General features: G+C 38.5%; 1 protein-coding gene across 4 annotated transcripts in view; it reads left to right on the top strand.

Annotated features, from left to right (window-relative positions):
* The window catches only part of RNF144B (ring finger protein 144B), a 160,109-nt gene that overhangs the window by 20,930 nt on the left and 121,617 nt on the right, over positions 1-17,562 (top strand). For 2 of the 4 annotated variants that reach the window (XM_045847114.1, XM_045847115.1), the window contains exons 2-3: positions 2,745-2,848; positions 8,996-9,092. The exons of 1 other annotated variant lie outside the window; for it this stretch is intronic. The gene's annotated coding sequence lies outside the window, so the exon portion shown is untranslated. The remainder of the gene's footprint in view (positions 1-2,744; positions 2,849-8,995; positions 9,093-17,562) is intronic. One more of the 4 variants, XM_045847116.1, reaches the window with a different exon arrangement.

Raw genomic sequence — 17,562 nt, forward strand, 5'->3', positions numbered from 1 at the left:
GACCAATGTCAACATTTTTGGAACTATTGTCATTTTAAATTACAACCGAGATTCTGTAAATTAAACTGGGAATCAGAGAATCAGGGTTGCAGTTTGCATGTTGCCACTGCATGACCTTCATGCTGTCTGAATCTCAGGACACGCATCTATAAATAGGTGTTGAAACAAATCATCTTGAATATCTTTCTAGTTCTGTCGATCTGTAATTCCAGGAAATCAGAGCAACATACTGCTAGCTATTTTGGGCTGGGAATCTTAAACACAGTTTTAAAATATAAGAACCAGATTGAAGTATATCTTGATATAACAGTTCAAAGAATAAATGACACGTAAGTCATCTAAAACTTGAACTGTTCTCAAACATGATATATTATACTTTCAGAGTGCTGTTTCGTTTGTAAGTGCTATCCATGATTTAAAAATATTTTCCAGGTTATCTGATATTTAAGTGTATTTTTCTTGTACTTAAGATTTTTTTTTACTCTGCTATTCTGAAAAAGTTTCCCAAGGGTGGGGTGGAACTGTGTTGTTCTATTTAACTTGCTTTTTCAATCTCTCCAATTTCTTGCAGAGATGAGGATGCCAAGATTTTTAACACTTTTTCATGAGATTTATCAGCTTTATCTACATTTGCCATATCCTTCCTGAGTTCTAAGGAAAGAGGGATTGAGCAAAAAAGAAAAAAAGAAAAAATACTGTGCAGGGTGGGGTGGATACTGATGGAAGGAGACTTGACTTGGGGTGGTGAACACACAATACAGTGTACTACTGATGATGTGCTGTGGAATTGTGCACTTGAAATCTGTATAATTTCGTTAAACATTGTCATCCCAATAAATTTAATAAAAAGGAAGAAAAGACCTTGGGAAAGTATTGTCAGGCTCAGCATTGCCCTCTCCTTTTGGTGGAAGGGCAAGCAAGGGTGGCTGCACTTAAAGCTTCAGCTATCAAATCCTTAGAATGGTTTGTCTGCAGTCAGTTGGGATGGGAGGCTCAAGTTACAAAGTCTTTAGGATCAATTGTCCTGTGCCCATTTAATGGTGGATGCAGTGTCACTGGTTTCTTGCTCTGGCTTTTGACCTCTGCTTTCTCAGAGCCAAAAGTAAGCTGTTCACAGAGCTGTAGTGTCTCCCTGGGAAGTGCCCACTAAAGGTATATTAATATTATTGCTATCCTAATGGATCAGTAAAGTAAGTAAGTGATTTATGAAAGCCAGTTTAATTGTTTGCTTTTATGCAGATGTTCAGAATTGTTCATTTTCACTTATTATTTTTGTATTGCAGTTTAATATAGTTAGTATTGTAGCATGTATTCTTATATCTTAGAACTATATTAATGATGGAGAATGTTGCCCATAATGGTTGCCATTCTTATTGGTTGTAAACTCTACATCCAAGAGTCAGAAACTGCCTAAAAATACAAGCTAATGGCACTGGAGCTGGCAGCACCTTGTGTTAATTCAGTGGCAAGTAAAATGCTTTTTACATAAAACTTGATTTTTTAGAAAGCAGACATGTGACATTTTGAGTACTGTTGCTTATTTTGCATTCCTAAAACATTTTCTGCTTTCATCTGAATCTTAAATTTAAAGACAGTTTTTGTGCATTGACCCAAGGAAATGAAAATAACACAAATACAAACATTACTCAGTTCCAAGAATTTTTAGAGCTTCAAGTCCTGTGTACAAAAGCACCATTCAGTGTTTCAAAAAGCTGGAAGAGGGTGATCTTAGCAGCACAATCTTATCATCTTCTACCAGTCATCTTACCTGAACTTAAATGTAGGCTACTCGTGGTGGAGTGCAGTGTTAGAAAAGGCGACATGGTGACTCCAGATGTCAGTTAACTCTGAAGAATGCATAAGCCCCCCAGGCTGAGGTAATGCACTGTAAGCTTTCTGTATATTTGTGAGCCACAGTCTTGGGGTCTCTGGATAGGTATGAGAGGTATGCAGAGTGAGGTATTTTATTGAGTCCTCTATGCCACCAGGCTCACAGCACTCAAATGAGCTAAGCCAGATTCCACATGTCACAACTTGGGTGGCTTAATTGGTGAGGAGTGTGAAATGAATGGAATGCAGTCACACAGAGGATGTCCTGAAATGTGTTCAGATTTTATGATTTGAGAGTGATGTGCATTTTACATGATTCTTTTCAGTGGAACAGTTGCTATTTTAGATATCCTTTCTTAACCTTTAATGTAATTTTACTAACCAGTGTCACCCCAATAAATTCAATTAAAAAGATAAAAAAAAGAAAAAAAGGAAAGAGAGCAGGTTCAGCTCCAACAGTGGATGTCTGTTCCCCATGGCCAGTGGATGCAATTGGCCTTTACATGCACTCTACTTGTTATACAGCAGAAGGACCCTAGTCCCTTTCTCTTAGAGTCTGAAGTGCAGAAATCTGGGGTGTGCCTGAGGCCTATTGACACACACTTCAGCAGAACGAAGGAGGACACACAGAGCCTGAAACAGGGATGAAACAGGGAAGGATATTCCCACACAAGGTGATAAGTCCTGCGTAGGCTGTGCAGCCTCTTCATTTCTTGGAAAGGAAGTTCCAGGCCCATTCTTGTGGTGAGCAGAGGTTGAAAAACTGTGCCCATGAGATTGCTTTTCCCCTCCACATGCCATGAAGAATTTCCTGACTTCTAGATTATGTATGTTGTTCCTGTCCTTGTTTCTGCTTCTAGGTCTTTTAATTTTTTTAAACCTCACCTGAGAATATATATATCCATTGATTTTAGAGAGAGAGGAAGGAAGAAAGAAACATTGACCTGAGAGAGAACACTGATCCACCAATTGGTCACCTCCTGTACGCTGCCCAACCAGAGATTGAACCCTCAACCAGGTATGTGTCCTGGCCAGGGATTGAACATGCGGCCTTTTGGTACACAAGATGACGCTCCAAACAACTGAGTCACCCAGCCAGGGCTGCTTCTAGGTCTTTGTGCTTAAATATAGTTGTGTCTTTGACAAAACAAAGCAAAATAAAAACAAGTAGTGTTGTTTGCTTGATCTGTTATCATGGGCATTTCTCCAGGTCTAGTGGATAATATATTGAGAAAATCCTAATAATTACATTACTCTGTGCTTTCATGTAAAAGCCCCATAAGATTCCTCTTAGCTAAGCAACTGTTCACAAAAGCTATATTCTTACATACTTGACATTTGAAGTAAGTGCAGATTTTTTTCATTTGCACTTGAGAGATTTCACAACACACTTAAGTAACTGTACTTACATACCCTAAGGGGATGTTGACAAGAATGGGTTTGACATTTGGAAAAAAAAATCTTGAGCACATCAAATTAAAAGCAAATTAAAGAGCAAGGAGGCACTAATTGTTGCATAAATGTTCTGTTAACCTGTCTCTTTTGAGTTCTGAGGGCAAGAGTATGCCATTTCTCCCTGGGTAGTATTGGGTACCCAGCTTGCATCAGCTGCTGCTGCTAAGGGTCAGTTATGTGGGACCTCTCACCCCTTTCCACTTTCAGAACAAGAATAGAACTCATTGTAGCATGAGGATACAGTGCATTCCAAAATATATTTATTCTGAAGCAGTAATCTCTTCCATATCCAGTATAGCAACCAAGGACATATTTTTTGTCACTTAGAATTTTTTTGACATTGGATTTGAAACTAATGTGCTGAAAAAAAAATAGTACAAATAATCCTTTGGTATATAGTTCTATGTATTGGTTTAATATTATTTCAAACCCACTTGTTTATGACTTAAGTTGTTTTAATTCACTTATTTAGGAAAAAATTGTGTTGATATAAGTATAAAGTAGGATGTTATCATTCTACCTCTGCTATTGTTGATAAGCAGTCAGCAGCATATTGATAGAGAACAGGTGGAGAAGCAGCTATGGCAGGGGGATATTTAGATTACAAATATTGAGAGTTTGAGGACTATTGGAAAGTTTTGGTTTGGGTGAGGTGACTACTAATCTAAAAACTCTCTGGATACCCTTGGAACATTTGCTCCTGTGTTGGCAAGACAGTCCTTGTAGACAGTGGTGACAAACCACACAGTGGCCCTGTGAAAGAGATCAGACCTCCTATCAACATTAGAGTTAATGTTCCCTAGCAACATGCTCTAGCAACAAGGGACTTTTACTTCTGCCATGGCAGTTGGAAATCAGCTCTTGGTAATGATTGATTTCTCCTGAGTACCTGCTTGGGTAAAAGGTATTAAATTTGGACCTTATTTCTCTCATCTCCTCTTGCCTGAAACAATAGTGTGATTAATATGTCATTTATTTGGAGTATATTATTTCTTTTTAAAATATAGTTTATTGATTATGCTATTACAGTTGTCCCATTGATTCCTCCCCTTTTTTCTCCTCGCCCTGCACCCTTCCTCCCACCAGCATCCCCCTCCTTAGTTCATGTTCATAGGTCATACATATAAGTTATTTGGCTTCTCCATTTCCTATACTATTCCTAACCTCCCCCTGTCTATTTTGTACCTACTATTTATGCTTCTCACTCACTATTCCCTTTCTCTCTTTCTCCCCCCTCCTTGGTGATAATCCTCCATGTGATCTCCATTTCTGTGGTTCCGTTCCTTCTCCAGTTGTTTGCTTAGTTTGTTTTTGTTTTTGCTTTTATAGGTTTCGTTGTTGATAGTTGTGACTTTGTTGTCATTTTACTGTTCATAGTTTTGATCATCTTTTTCTTAGATAAGTCCCTTTAACATTTCATATAATAAGGGCTTGGTGTTGATGAACTCTTTTATCTTGACGTTATTTGGGAAGCACTTTATTTGCCTTTTCATTCTAAATGATAAATTTGCTGGATAGAGTAAACTTGGCTGTAGGTCCTTGTCTTCATGAATTTGAATACTTCTTTCCAGACCCTTTTTGCCTGCAAAGTTTCATTTGAGAAATCAGCCAAGAGTCTTATGGGAACTCCTTTGAGGTAACTATCTCCTTTTCTCTTGCTGCTTTTAAGATTCTCTCCTTATCTTTAATTTTGGGTAACTTAATTATGATGTGCCTTGCTATGTGCTTTCTTGGGTCCAACTTCTTTGGGACTCTTTGAGTTTCCTGGACTTCCTGGAAGTCTGTTTCCTGTGCCAAATTGGGGAAGTTCTCCTTCATTATTTGTTCAAGTAAGTTTTCTATTTCTTGCTCTTCCTTGTCTCCTTCTGACACCCCTATGATTCAGATGTTGGAATGTTTAAAGTTATCCTGGAGTTTCCTATGCCTCTCCTCATATTTTTGAATTCTTGTTTCTTCATTCTGTTCTGGTTGAATGTTTATTGATTTTTTCTGGTCCAAATCATTGATTTGAGTCCAGTTTCCTTCCCTTCACTGTTGGTTCCCTGTGTATTTTGCTTTATTTCACTTTGCACATATATTTTATACAGCCTTCACTTCTTCCTCTATTTTATGACCATACTCGGCCATTTCTGTGAGCATCCTGATTGTCAGTGTTTTGAACTGTGCATCTGATAGGTTGGCTATCTCTTCATCACTTAGTTCTGTTTTGGGGGCTTTGATCTGTTCTTTCATTTGGGCCATATTTTTTTTTTTTTTGTCTCATGTGGTATTGGTGGTATAGAGATGAGCATAGCTGCCTTCTATATTTTTTTTGTCTCAGCACACCTGTTATGTAGTAAGGGGCAGAGCCTTAGGTATTTGCTAGGGTGGGACAACCCAGGTCCCTGTGTTGTGACACTGTGTGTGGGGGAGGGGCCCAAACAGGAAAGGAGGAGCTCTGTGGCTTGCTTGGCTCTGGGCTGGCTTTCAGTCATTCCCCTGCTACCCACAAGCAAATTGGGCCCTTCTGGTGCTGATTCTCGGGTGTGTGGGCTTATGTACGTTCTAAGACCCTGTGGGTCTCTCCAGTGAACTCTCCTATGAGGCTGAAAGTTTCTCCCGCTACCTCAATTCCCACAGATTTTTACAGCCAGAGATTTTGAGGCTTTATTTTCCTGTGCTGGAACCTGGGTTGTGCAGTCCATCTTGCTACCCAGTTGTTTTTCCCAGTTTATTTGCACGCAAATGTGGGATTGCCTGGTCCGCCAGCTGCCACCTTGACCACCCAGTCCTCCAGCTGCTGCCTTGCCACATGTTCTCTCTGCTCCTCCTAACAGTCTGGATGAATGTTTCTTCCTTAACTCCTTGGGTTTTGGACTTCCACACAGTTCAATTTTGTGGTAGTTCTGATTATTTTTTGTTTTTAAATTTGTTGTTTTTCTTTTGGTTGTGCAAAGAAGCAAAATGTATCTACCTATGCCTCTATCTTGGCTGGAAGTCTCTGGAGTATGTTATTTCTTTATTTGACTTAGAAAGAGACACTATCTTCTATGCTACTGGCCTGCGAAGTTATTATGATTTCCACCATGAACCTCTGCTACATAAATTGATGGCAAAGACACACTCAGTTTTTGAGTATAACTTTTGTTGTCTCATCCTCCCCCCCCAAAAACATAAATACAAACATTTTAAAAATGAACTCCATGAAACCATTCTTATACTATATTGGCATTGTGTTGTGCTAACTTTTACTTAAAATAAGAAAACCAGTTTTAGATTGTATATTCCGGCAGTGGCGTTTGCTGTATGGCATTGGGTGTGCAGCCACATCTAACTCTAAGTCAAATCATAAACTTGGAAGAGCTTGCATTTCTTTCCTGCCTCCCTCCCTCCCTCCCTCCCTTCCTCTTTTTTTGCCTTTAAAATTTCTCTTTGGCTCAGAAGCTCTCATCTGCATTCCAATAAACCCCCAGTATTGGATTGAGTCCCTCCTTAACCTCAGTAAAGGATCTAATCTTCAGCAGGAACATAAAACTAATACACAGGTATCATACAAAGGCATAATTAACCAATAATAATGAGCAGAAACAGGAAACCTCTAACTTTGATGCCCCTGGAATGACTACATCTAGCTATAGGGACATTTTTTTATTTGTGCCTGCTGTACTCTGAGCCTGAAGTACTGTGTCCAAGCCTGGCTTAACCACTATCTTAGCCCTCTGTTTTTCTCAGCTTCATTTATATCTGTTACTTGAGAACTGCAATGATTCATTCTATGAGATGGTGTGTAGAAGCAGTCAGTAAAACATGAAGCACTTTGTAAGTGGTCTTTAAAAAATTGCTTTAAAATCATGTAAAGATTAGCCTCAGCAATCTTGAGAAAGCAGAACAAAGTAGGAGGGATCATAGTACCTGATAACAAACTATATTATAAGGCCACTGTTATCAAAACAGTGTGGTACTGGCATAAGAATAGACAAATAGATCTATGGAACAAAATAGAGAGCCCAGAAATAAACCCATGTCTCTGTGGTCAAAATATTTGACAGAGGGGGCAAGAACATATAATGGAATAAAAATAACCTCTTTGCTACATGGTATTGGGAAATCTGGACAGACGGGTACATGCAAAAAAATGAAACTAGACCACCAATTTATACCATACACCAGAATAAACTCAAGACGGATAAAAGACAAACATAACCATTACACCATAAAAGTCCTAGAGGAAAACATAGTAAAATTTCAGATATCCCATGTAGCAATATTTTCACCAATATATCTCCCAGGGCAAGGGAAATAAAGGAAAGAATAAACAAATAGGACTACATCAAACTAAAAAGCTTCTGCACAGCTAAAGGAAACATTAAAATGAAAAAGGAAACCAACTCTATGGGAAAACATTTGACAGTGATACCTCAGACAAAGGTTTGATCTCTAAAATATATGAAGAACTCATATGACTCAACACCAGGTAGACAAACAATCCAATTTAAAAAATGGGCAAAGGACCTGAACAGACACTTTACCAAAAAAGACATACAGAGGGCCCATAGACATATGAAAGGATGCTCAGCATCACTAGTCATCAGGGAGATGCAAATTAAAACCACAATGAGATACCACCTCACACCAGTCAGAATGGCCATCATTAACAACTCAAAAAACAAGTGCTGGCGAGGATGTGGAGTAAAGGGAACCATAGTGCAGTGTTACTGGGAATGCAGACTGGTGCAGTCACTGTGGAAAACAGTATAGAATTTCATCAAAAAACTACAAATGGAACTGTCTTTTGATGCAGCAGTTCCACTGCTGGGATTATACTCTAACAATCCTAAAACACCAATTCAAAAGAACCTATGCACACCTATGTTCATGAAACCATTGTTTACAATAGCCAAGTGCTAGAAACAGCTTAAGTGCCCATCAGTAAATGAGTGGATCAAAAATACTGTGGTACATTTACACAATGGAATACTATGCTGCAGAGAGAATGAAGGAACTCCTACCTTTGTGACAACATGTATAGAACTGGAGAATATTATGCTAAGTGAAATAAAGAAGGGGGCAAAAGATCTCACCTATAAGAGGAAGCTAATGAACAACAAGAAAAAATGAGTAAAATAGAAACAGAGGCATGGAAACAAGGAACAGACTGACAGTGACCTGAGGGGAGGGGGAGGGGGGAGAAGGGAAGAAAGAAGGGGAAGGGTTTAGTAAGGGAACATGTATAAATGACCCATGGAAACATGGCTTATGTGACTCAGTGGACTGAGCACTGGCCTGTGAATTGAAAGATTGCTGGTTTGATTCCCCTTCAGGCCACATGCCTGGGTAGTTGGCCAGGTCCCCAGTTGGGGGTGTGTGAGAGGCAACTGATCGGTGTTTTTCTCCCTCTCTTTCTCCCCTCATTCTCCCCTTTCTAAAAATTACTAAATAAAATCTTAAAAAAAAACAACAAATGAGCCATGGACATGGACAACAGAGTCGGATTTACGGTGGGAATGGAGGTGAGGTGGGCGGGGCAATGGAGAGCAACTGGGGAAAAATTGGAACAACTGTAATAGAACAACAATAAAATAAATTAAAAAAATAAAATCATGCAAAGAATCCTAAATGGGAAGTAATGAATTCTAATCTTTGAGACATTTTAATTGTGCCGGACCTGTTTTCTTTGTCATGAAAACCTGCAGGTTGAATCCTTTGTCTCTAAAGTCCTTTTGAATTGCAGGCATTTGACAATTCCATGAAATAAAGTAATTTGCAGAGAAAACATGGTGACACCTAGGACCAGGAACACACAAGGTGTCATGAGTTTGAAGTAGGAGGTAAGTAGAGGAATAAAGGAGATGGTAGTTATGGGGATTGGGCTTAATTCCTCAGAGGGCTGCAGATAGCTTGTACAACAAGAGCAGGTGGGGTCCGTGTAGCAGGACCTCTGGAGAGTGGGGCATTGGTTTGGAGGGATTAATGGGTTTGGGGTGAAGGTTGCAGGGATGTCTGGGGGCAGAGTGAGCAGCTAAAAACTTCTTATGACTTTTGTGGGGCAGTGTTGCCAGGTGGGTAGGATCTAAGGCTGCAGGGATGGGGGGTTGGCAAACGCAGGGGTGAAAGTGGCAGAAGTACTACTATTAGTACAACAAAACCCAGCTCTTCTTTTCCACTTAATCTACTGGGCAGTAAGAGTGATCAACTTGAAATGTAAATCACATGACCTCTTCCCAGCTTAAAATTCTTTAAGGGCTTCCATTATGTTGAGATTAAAATACAAGTTCCTTATTTCGGCTTTGGAATTGGCACATGCTTATCTCTCTAACCACCCTCTTCTCTCCCCTCTTCCCATCTACACCCCATCCTGCCTCTTTCTGACTTCCAGCCCCAGGAGTCAGCTTGAAGTCATCAAGGTTCCCTGCATCAGGGCCTTAGCACATGCTGTTTCCTCACCCTTCCCATAGGGTTGGCTTCGATTCTTTGGGAGCTTAGTTTAAGTATTTCTTCAGACAGGCTTTCTCTGACCACTCTGTGCACAGTACTGTCTGTCCCTTGTTTAAGCCCTTTATTTATTTCCATAACAACAGCCACAAGCTATAATTGTGCCTTAGCATGGTGTCTGACTAAAGACTTGTCAAATGATTAAATGAAGGAATGAGTTTACATTCTTTTTCTTCTTTTCTCTCTTTTCTTTTTGTATTTTTTCTTTTTTCCTCAATTTTTCAAAGTCAAACAGCTTATACAGTTTTCTTTCGTTATAAAAGTATATATCCATGTCAAAAATTAATACTTCAGTATGTAGGAAGGAAATGAAAAATCACTGAAATTCCATCATCCAGAGAAAACCAGAGCTAACATTTTGTTGTATATACTTAAAAATCTTTTTCCTAATTTTATTTTTTATTTTAAAGATTTTATTGGCTTAAAAAATATTATCATGCCCTGACTAGTGTGGCTTTATGGGTTGGGCATTGTCCCACAAAGCAAAAGGTTGCCAGTTCAATTCCCGGTCAGGGCACATGCCTGGGTTGTGGGCCAGCTCCTTGGTTGGGGATGTGCGAGAGGCAACCAATGGATGTTTCTCTCGCATATTGATGCTTTTCTCCCTCTCTTTCCCCCTCTCTCTGAAAATAAATAATAAAATATTCAAAAATATATATTATTAATTATATTCCCTATCCTGTACTTTACACCCACTTAACTATTCTGTAATTACCAATTTGTACTTCTTAATTACTTTAGTTTTGGTACCCAGCTGCCTAAATGCCCTCTCCTCTGAGAACTGTCAACATGTTGTCTGTATCTATGAGTTCATTTATTTTGTTTTTTAGATTTCACAGATAAGTAAAATAATCTGTTATTTTTTTCTGTCTGACAGTACCCTCTAGGTCCATCCATGTTGTTGCAGATGGCATGATTTAATTATTTTTTATGGCTGAGTCATATTCTATTGTATATATGCACCACTTCTTTATGCACAAAATCTTGTTCTTAATTTTAAAAAGCAATTGAGGTCAATATCCCCGTCGCCCCCAATTTAACAAAGCCAAGGTATTTTCCTTTTAAAAGGCCATTAATTAGTTGAATCTGTGCATCCCCTCCCAGAAACCTTTTCCTCCCATTGACATTGGTGCTATTCTTCTCTGCCTAGGAGTTAGTCTGATCCTTCCTTTTTCAGGCATAATCTGGTGTTTATCTTTGGTAAAAAAAGTAACTGTTATTCTTGTCTTTCACTGCCAGCATTGCCGACTGGGCATTTAAATGCCTTTGATTGTGTATTTGTAGAAGCTAACAGCTGCATATGCTATTTCCAATAGTCTTTAATATCTACCCAGGATGTGACCATGGAATGCTTGTCATTTTTTTTGGATGGGGGGATAGATATAAAATTGGTGAGTAATATACAAAGATGAAAACTGGGTGAAACACTCTTCAACAGATTATAGGCTTGCCATCCACTATCTAGAGAAAACTACTTTCCTTTGAGCAGCTCTTGGAATGCTCATGTGCCTAAATTTGGAGACCCTCAGATGGCCACTGCTTTGGAGACTCAAGTAAAGTCAGTATGTTTTCAAAACAAAGAATATGCATCATCCAACTGGTTGAGATAATAGTCTATCTCTGGATATACAGGAAACAATACAAGAGGACTCCAAATAAGCTTTCACCAGTCACATGAGAAACTAGTTTCACAAACATTTTATCCTGCCAATCTAAATTTAGAAGAGAGAGAAGGACTCACAACTTCCAAGTTCCACCAAACCCTGCAGACAAGAGGTCAGAGAGGCTGACAGTGTAAAATCCTTACCACCTTTGCCAGCTGTGGTCACATGTCCATGATCTCCTAGCTGCAACAGTCCTGGGAGCCAGCAGTATCTCAGACAGTGAATTTTCCTGGCTGGCTCACCACACTATGGGGGCTAAAAAAATATTAATACTTTTCCCAACTTCTAAGTTCTTTTTGCTGAGCTAATAATCTAATTAACAGACAGATTAACAGGGGAAAATCAAGTTTTAATATATGCACATGGGGAATTTGTATAAGCATGAAAATTCCAAATACAGTGAGGCAGCATGAGTATATTGACATTTCTAGACAAAAAGAAAAGAGGGGAAGGGTGTTAGATTTCAAAAGTGAGAAATGGCAGCAGTGCTATATACACTACACACACACATGCACACACACACACACACACACACACACACACAGTGGTGTTCTCCAACTGATATTTTAATCACCAAGCAACAAACAGAAAAACAAATAGAAACTGAAACTGGAGAAGTCTGCATTTGTGCTGCCAGTCACTACCAGAACCAATAAATAGAGACGAGGGTTGAATCTTTATGGGTGCTCTATTCAAATGGCTGGTTGTCTGAGGAGATGGTGGTTTAGGCACCCTCAAAAACCATCTTAACATTTCATTTCAAGCTGACCTTTTTATAATGACAAGAAAGGGTGGGTAAGGGTTTTGGAAAAAGGTTAATTGGATAGAGGGGTAGGTAAGAAGTTTGGAAGAAAGGTTAATTGGATTTTCCTAGTACTTTATCTGTTGATGAACAGTTTGACTCAGATACAATCTCCTTGGCTTGCAGAACCGTGGAGCACAAAGGTTGAATTAATTGCTTGTTGACCTCCTGGAGTCACGTGGTCTTGCATTTCAGTTCCTAGAATAACAGCTTTCCACATGCATTAATAACTTAAGGCTATCACCTAAGGCTAAAATCTATAACTCTCTGATTCCCCTATCAAAACTACAATTTTTCTCTTAAGAAAATTGGATTGATTAGGGGACCATGGTCAAGTTCTTCCCTTCTTTGAAGCATTGACATGTACAGCTGAATTGTGTTTCTAGTTGTTTATATTTAGCTCCAGCTCAATAAACCATTTGTTGGCACTGTGTTGGGATCTGATTAGGCTGAGAAATCCTTGTTATATTTTAGTAGGGTCAATTTCATAGATTTTTCTCAAAATATTCTGCAATCCAAAGCCTAATAGAAGTTCATATTACATCTTTATTTCTGTTATTTTCATATAATAATATTATTTGATGTTCTAGGAATTTTTTATTTGGGAAGGGATGTCTAAACTTAGAACTATTTTTCTTGGCTATTATTACTTAAACCTTCACTGCTAGATTGGGACTGTTTTGATGTGGGAAGAGAGCAGGCAGGTAGCATGTTATTTGAATGTTCTTACTTCATGTAAGAACATATTAATATATTTATACTATCAGTGCCCTGCCCATTGGCTTCATACTCCCCGCTTCAATTATATGGAAATTCTGTGGAATGAACAGCAACCCCCAGTACTCAGTCAGTGGCTGGTGGAAGTTAGGGTGTCATTACTCCAGCTCCATCCCTCTGTGAGTGGGGTGATTGTGCGGCCTGTGGCTTTAAGTTCTGGTGATGACTTGCCAGCGCAGCCTTTAGTAGCTGCCCTCCCTTTCCTGCTGCTCCCATACCAGCAATGCCTGAACCTTCCTAGTAAAGTACTTGCAATCAAATCTTTGTCTCACACTAAACTATATCCCTTTGGGAAATACCTAATTTAAAATAAGTCTCTTGCCTTCAAACAGCATTTTAATCTATTATTGTTGGTAGTTAAAAAAATCATTGGTTTTTATTAGTTTAATCCTCTTATAGCAGCAGCAGTCCTCTTTTTATTCACATGGGATTTATTCCAAGATTCCCAACAGAGGCCTGAAACCACAAATAGTACCAAACTGTCTATATGCTATGTTTTTCCTATACATACATACCTATGATAAAGTTTAATTTATAAGTTGGGCATAGTAAGAGATTAAAAACAACTAATAATAAAATAAAACAGCCCTGACTGATATGGTTCAGTGGGTTGGGCATTGTCCTGTAAGGTGAAAAGTTGCTGGTTCAATTCCTGGTCAGGGCACATGCCTGGGCTGCAGGCCAGGTCCCCAGCTGGGGGTGTGTGAGAGGCAACCAATCAATGTATCTCTTGCACATTGATGTTTCTCTCCCCCTTTCTCCTTCCCTTTCACTCTCCAAAAAAATAAATAAATCTTTTAAGAAACAAGACAATCATATTGTAATAAGTTGTGTGAGTGAGGTCTCTGTCTCTGAAAATATCTTATAGTACTGTACTCATCCTTCCTCTTGTGATGTGAGATGATAAAATAAATGCCTGTGTGATGAGATGAAGTGAGGTGACTGACATGGGCATTGTGAGGTAGTGTCAGCTTGCTACTGACCTGATGATACATCAGAAGGAGGGTCATTGCTTTGAGTAATCTTGGATCATTGAGCACTATGGTGTTGATGATTAACTGTCAGGAGTGAACAATGTCCATGGTTGGGGAAATTTAATATTTTTTGGACTGCGGTTGACTTTGGATAACTGAAACCAAGGAAAGCAATATTTCAGATAAGGGAGAACTACTGTACTTTGTTCAGACATGCATACCTCATTTTGTTGTGCTTATGATGTTGGGTTTTTTACAAGTTGAAGGTAAGACCCTGTATTGGCAAAAAGATTACAACCTGCTTTATTGTGATACTCGCTTTATTGTGGTGGTCTGGAACTGAACCTGCAAGATCTTGGAGGCATGCCTATAGATTTTCATACTCTGGCAGTACATATTGTTAATTGTCTACTAAATAATGTCCTTGTTATTGTTTTAAAGGGAAAGTTTTGTACATTGAAAACATAATTGAAACAATTAAAATATAATAAATGCATCAGAAAAGTAAGTTAAATGTGATCGTATTTTAAGAGTTTTCAGTCTCAACAGTGACATTTAAAGACAGCAGAATATTGGTTGGATTGTTGTCTCATAAACTGAAGGGTTGCGGGTTTGATGCCTAATCAGGGCATGTGCCCAGGTTGTGGGTTCACTCCCCAGTTGGGGTGCATACGAGAGGCAGCTGATTGATGTTTCTCTTTAACATCAGTGTTTCTTTCCCTCTCTTTTTCCCTTCCCCTCTCTCTGAAATCAGTGAGCATGTCCTTGGGTGAGGATAAACAAAAAGACAGCAAAAGAAGACCAAGTGCTAAGTTTAGTGGCTAAACTTATAATTATACTTTTATTATTGCTTTTCATACCATCATCTATATTATAGGATAGCCAGGGCCTTATAAAGAACTTGCAGTTTTGGCGAAGGTGAGGTCTGAGGTCAAATACAGTCACATGCCACTTAACAATGGGATATATTCTAAAAAAAAAAAGTATCGTTAGGTGATTTCATCATCACTTGAACATGATAGAATGCTCTTACACAAACCTAGATGGTATAGCCCATCACACACACAGGCCATATGGTACAGCCTGCCGCACCCAGTCCACAAATCTTTACAGCATGCTACTGCACTGAGTACTGTAGGCAGTTGTAACAATGAAAAGTATTTGTTTATCTAAACATAGAAAAGGTATACTGAAAATATGGTCTAAAAAATCAAAATGGTATACCTGCATAGGGCACTTACCATGCATAAAGTCTGCAGGACTGGAAGCTGTCTGGGCGAGTCAGTGGGACAGTGAGTGAGTGTGAAGGCCTCGGACACTACTGTGCACTACGGTAGACTTTATACACACTGTACACTTAGGTTACACTAAATTTGTAAAAGAAATATTTTTCTTCAATAATAAATTAACTTTAGCTTATTACAACTTTTTTACTTTATGAAGTTTTTAGTTTTAGAAAAATTTTTGACTCTTGTGATAATAGTGTAAATCACAAACACATTTTACAGCGGCACAAAAATATTTTCCTTGTATCTTTATTCTATAAGCTTTCATCTGTTTTTTAAATTACATTTTAAAAAATTTTATTGTTAAAAAGCCAAGTCACAAACACACATATTAACCTGGGGCTGACAGGGTGAGGATGGCCAGTATCACTGTCTTCTGCCTCCACACCTCGTCCCACTGGAAGGTCTTCAGGACAATAACACACGTGGAGCTGTCACCTCCTGTGACGACAGTGCCTTCTTCTGGAACTCCTCCTGAAGGACCTGCCTGTGGCTCTTCTTGGGAAGGTGTCACTTCTTTCAGACATGTGTCCCTGGTGGTTTGCTTGGTTTGTTTCCTTTTTTTGTTATAAATTTATTTGTAAACAGGCAATGCTATGATGTTACACAGTTACAATGTCACTAGGTGATAGGAATTTTTTCAGCTCAATATGGTCTTATGGGACCACCATTGTATATTCAATCCGTTATTGACTCCAAGTCATTGTGGCACATTACTGTGCCATTTAATTCACATTAATGTAAGAGCTCCCCATTGTGGATCACCCTGGTGTATAGGATACCAATGAATGAAAAATAAAAGATTTTGTAGAACTAGAGATTGCACAGGCAAAAGTTAATCCTGACTTGAAAGATATGGCGTAAGTGTGACTCTCCTAAGTTCTTTTTTCTTTAAATCATATTTTATTTTTCAATTATAGTTGACATACAATATTATATTAGGTTCTGGTGTACATTCCAGTGTTTAGACATTTTATAACTTACAAAGTGATCATCCTGATAAATCTCATACCCATCTGACACCATATATAGTTATTAGAATATTATTGACTATATTCCCTATGCTGTAATTTACATCTCCATGGCTGTTCTGTAACTACAATTTGTACATAACCCCTTCACCTTTTTCACTCATCCCTCCAATCCCCTCCTCTCTGGCAACCATCACAATATTCTCTGTATCTATGAGTCTTAGATTCAGTTGTTGATAGATAGGTATTTATTGCGATTTTATGGTTCATATTTTTTATCTGTTTTTTCTTCTTTTTCTTAAAGAAGACCCTGTAACATTTTATGTAATACTGGTTTGGTGATGATGAACTCCTGTAGCTTTTTCTGCTCTTGGAAGCTTTTTATCTGTCTTTTGATTCTAAGTAGCTTTGCTGGGTAAAATAATTTTGGTTGTAGGTCTTTGCTTGTCATCACTTCGAATATTTCTTGCCAGTTCCTTCTGGCCTGCAAACTTTCTATTGAGAAATTAGCTGATAGTCTTATGGGGGCTCCCTTGTAGGTAACCAGCTGCTTTTCTTGCTACTTTTAAGATTCTCTCTTTGTCCTTAACCTTTGGCATTTTAATTATGATGTGCCTTGATATAGGCCTCTCCCTTACTTGGTGAAGGAAATAGACATAATAGTTCAGGAAGCATAGAGAGTCCCAAGGAAAATCAACCTGAAGAGGTCCACTCCTAGGTTCTTTTGAGGGCAAGTAATTGTTTGGGTTTGCAGCTGTAGTCTGGCCCCTAAATGTGCCAGCTATCCTCGGCCAAGTGGGTGATAGGGTCAGAGGTCATGATGCAACCAAATTCATGGTCATTAGCTAGAATCACATTCTGTCTCTGGTGGATCAGTAGTGTGCCCTATAATGTAGGGAGAGAGGCAGCAGAACATGGTGACTGTATGCAAATCCCCACTCTGCCACTAACTGTCATCAGATAAAATGAAGATAATAATTCCTACCTTTCAGGGTATTTGTCAAGATTAAACTGATAAAGCAATTTGAGCACAGTGCCTAATAGATAGTAAACTCTTGATAAATGGTAGTTGTTTGTCCAAACCAGTTACACTTTCAAAAAGGAAAGGAGGTACTGAAATGATACATATTATATAACTTATATGTTATATAATTGAAAATTTTATATATTTGCTGAAAAATTAGTTTTATTATGTGGATAGTTCTATAGAGTATTTATATTTAAACATTTTAAAAATGATAGTCTTTAAGAAATCCATGTACATTAAAGCAAAATAAAAAATGAAACCATTATATTATCTTATTTGAATATTAAAAATAAGTATGATTATTT

Source organism: Phyllostomus hastatus, unplaced genomic scaffold (genome assembly GCF_019186645.2).
Source record: "Phyllostomus hastatus isolate PE091 unplaced genomic scaffold, TTU_PhHast_1.1 phas_contig_524, whole genome shotgun sequence".
Taxonomy (NCBI): domain Eukaryota; kingdom Metazoa; phylum Chordata; class Mammalia; order Chiroptera; family Phyllostomidae; genus Phyllostomus; species Phyllostomus hastatus.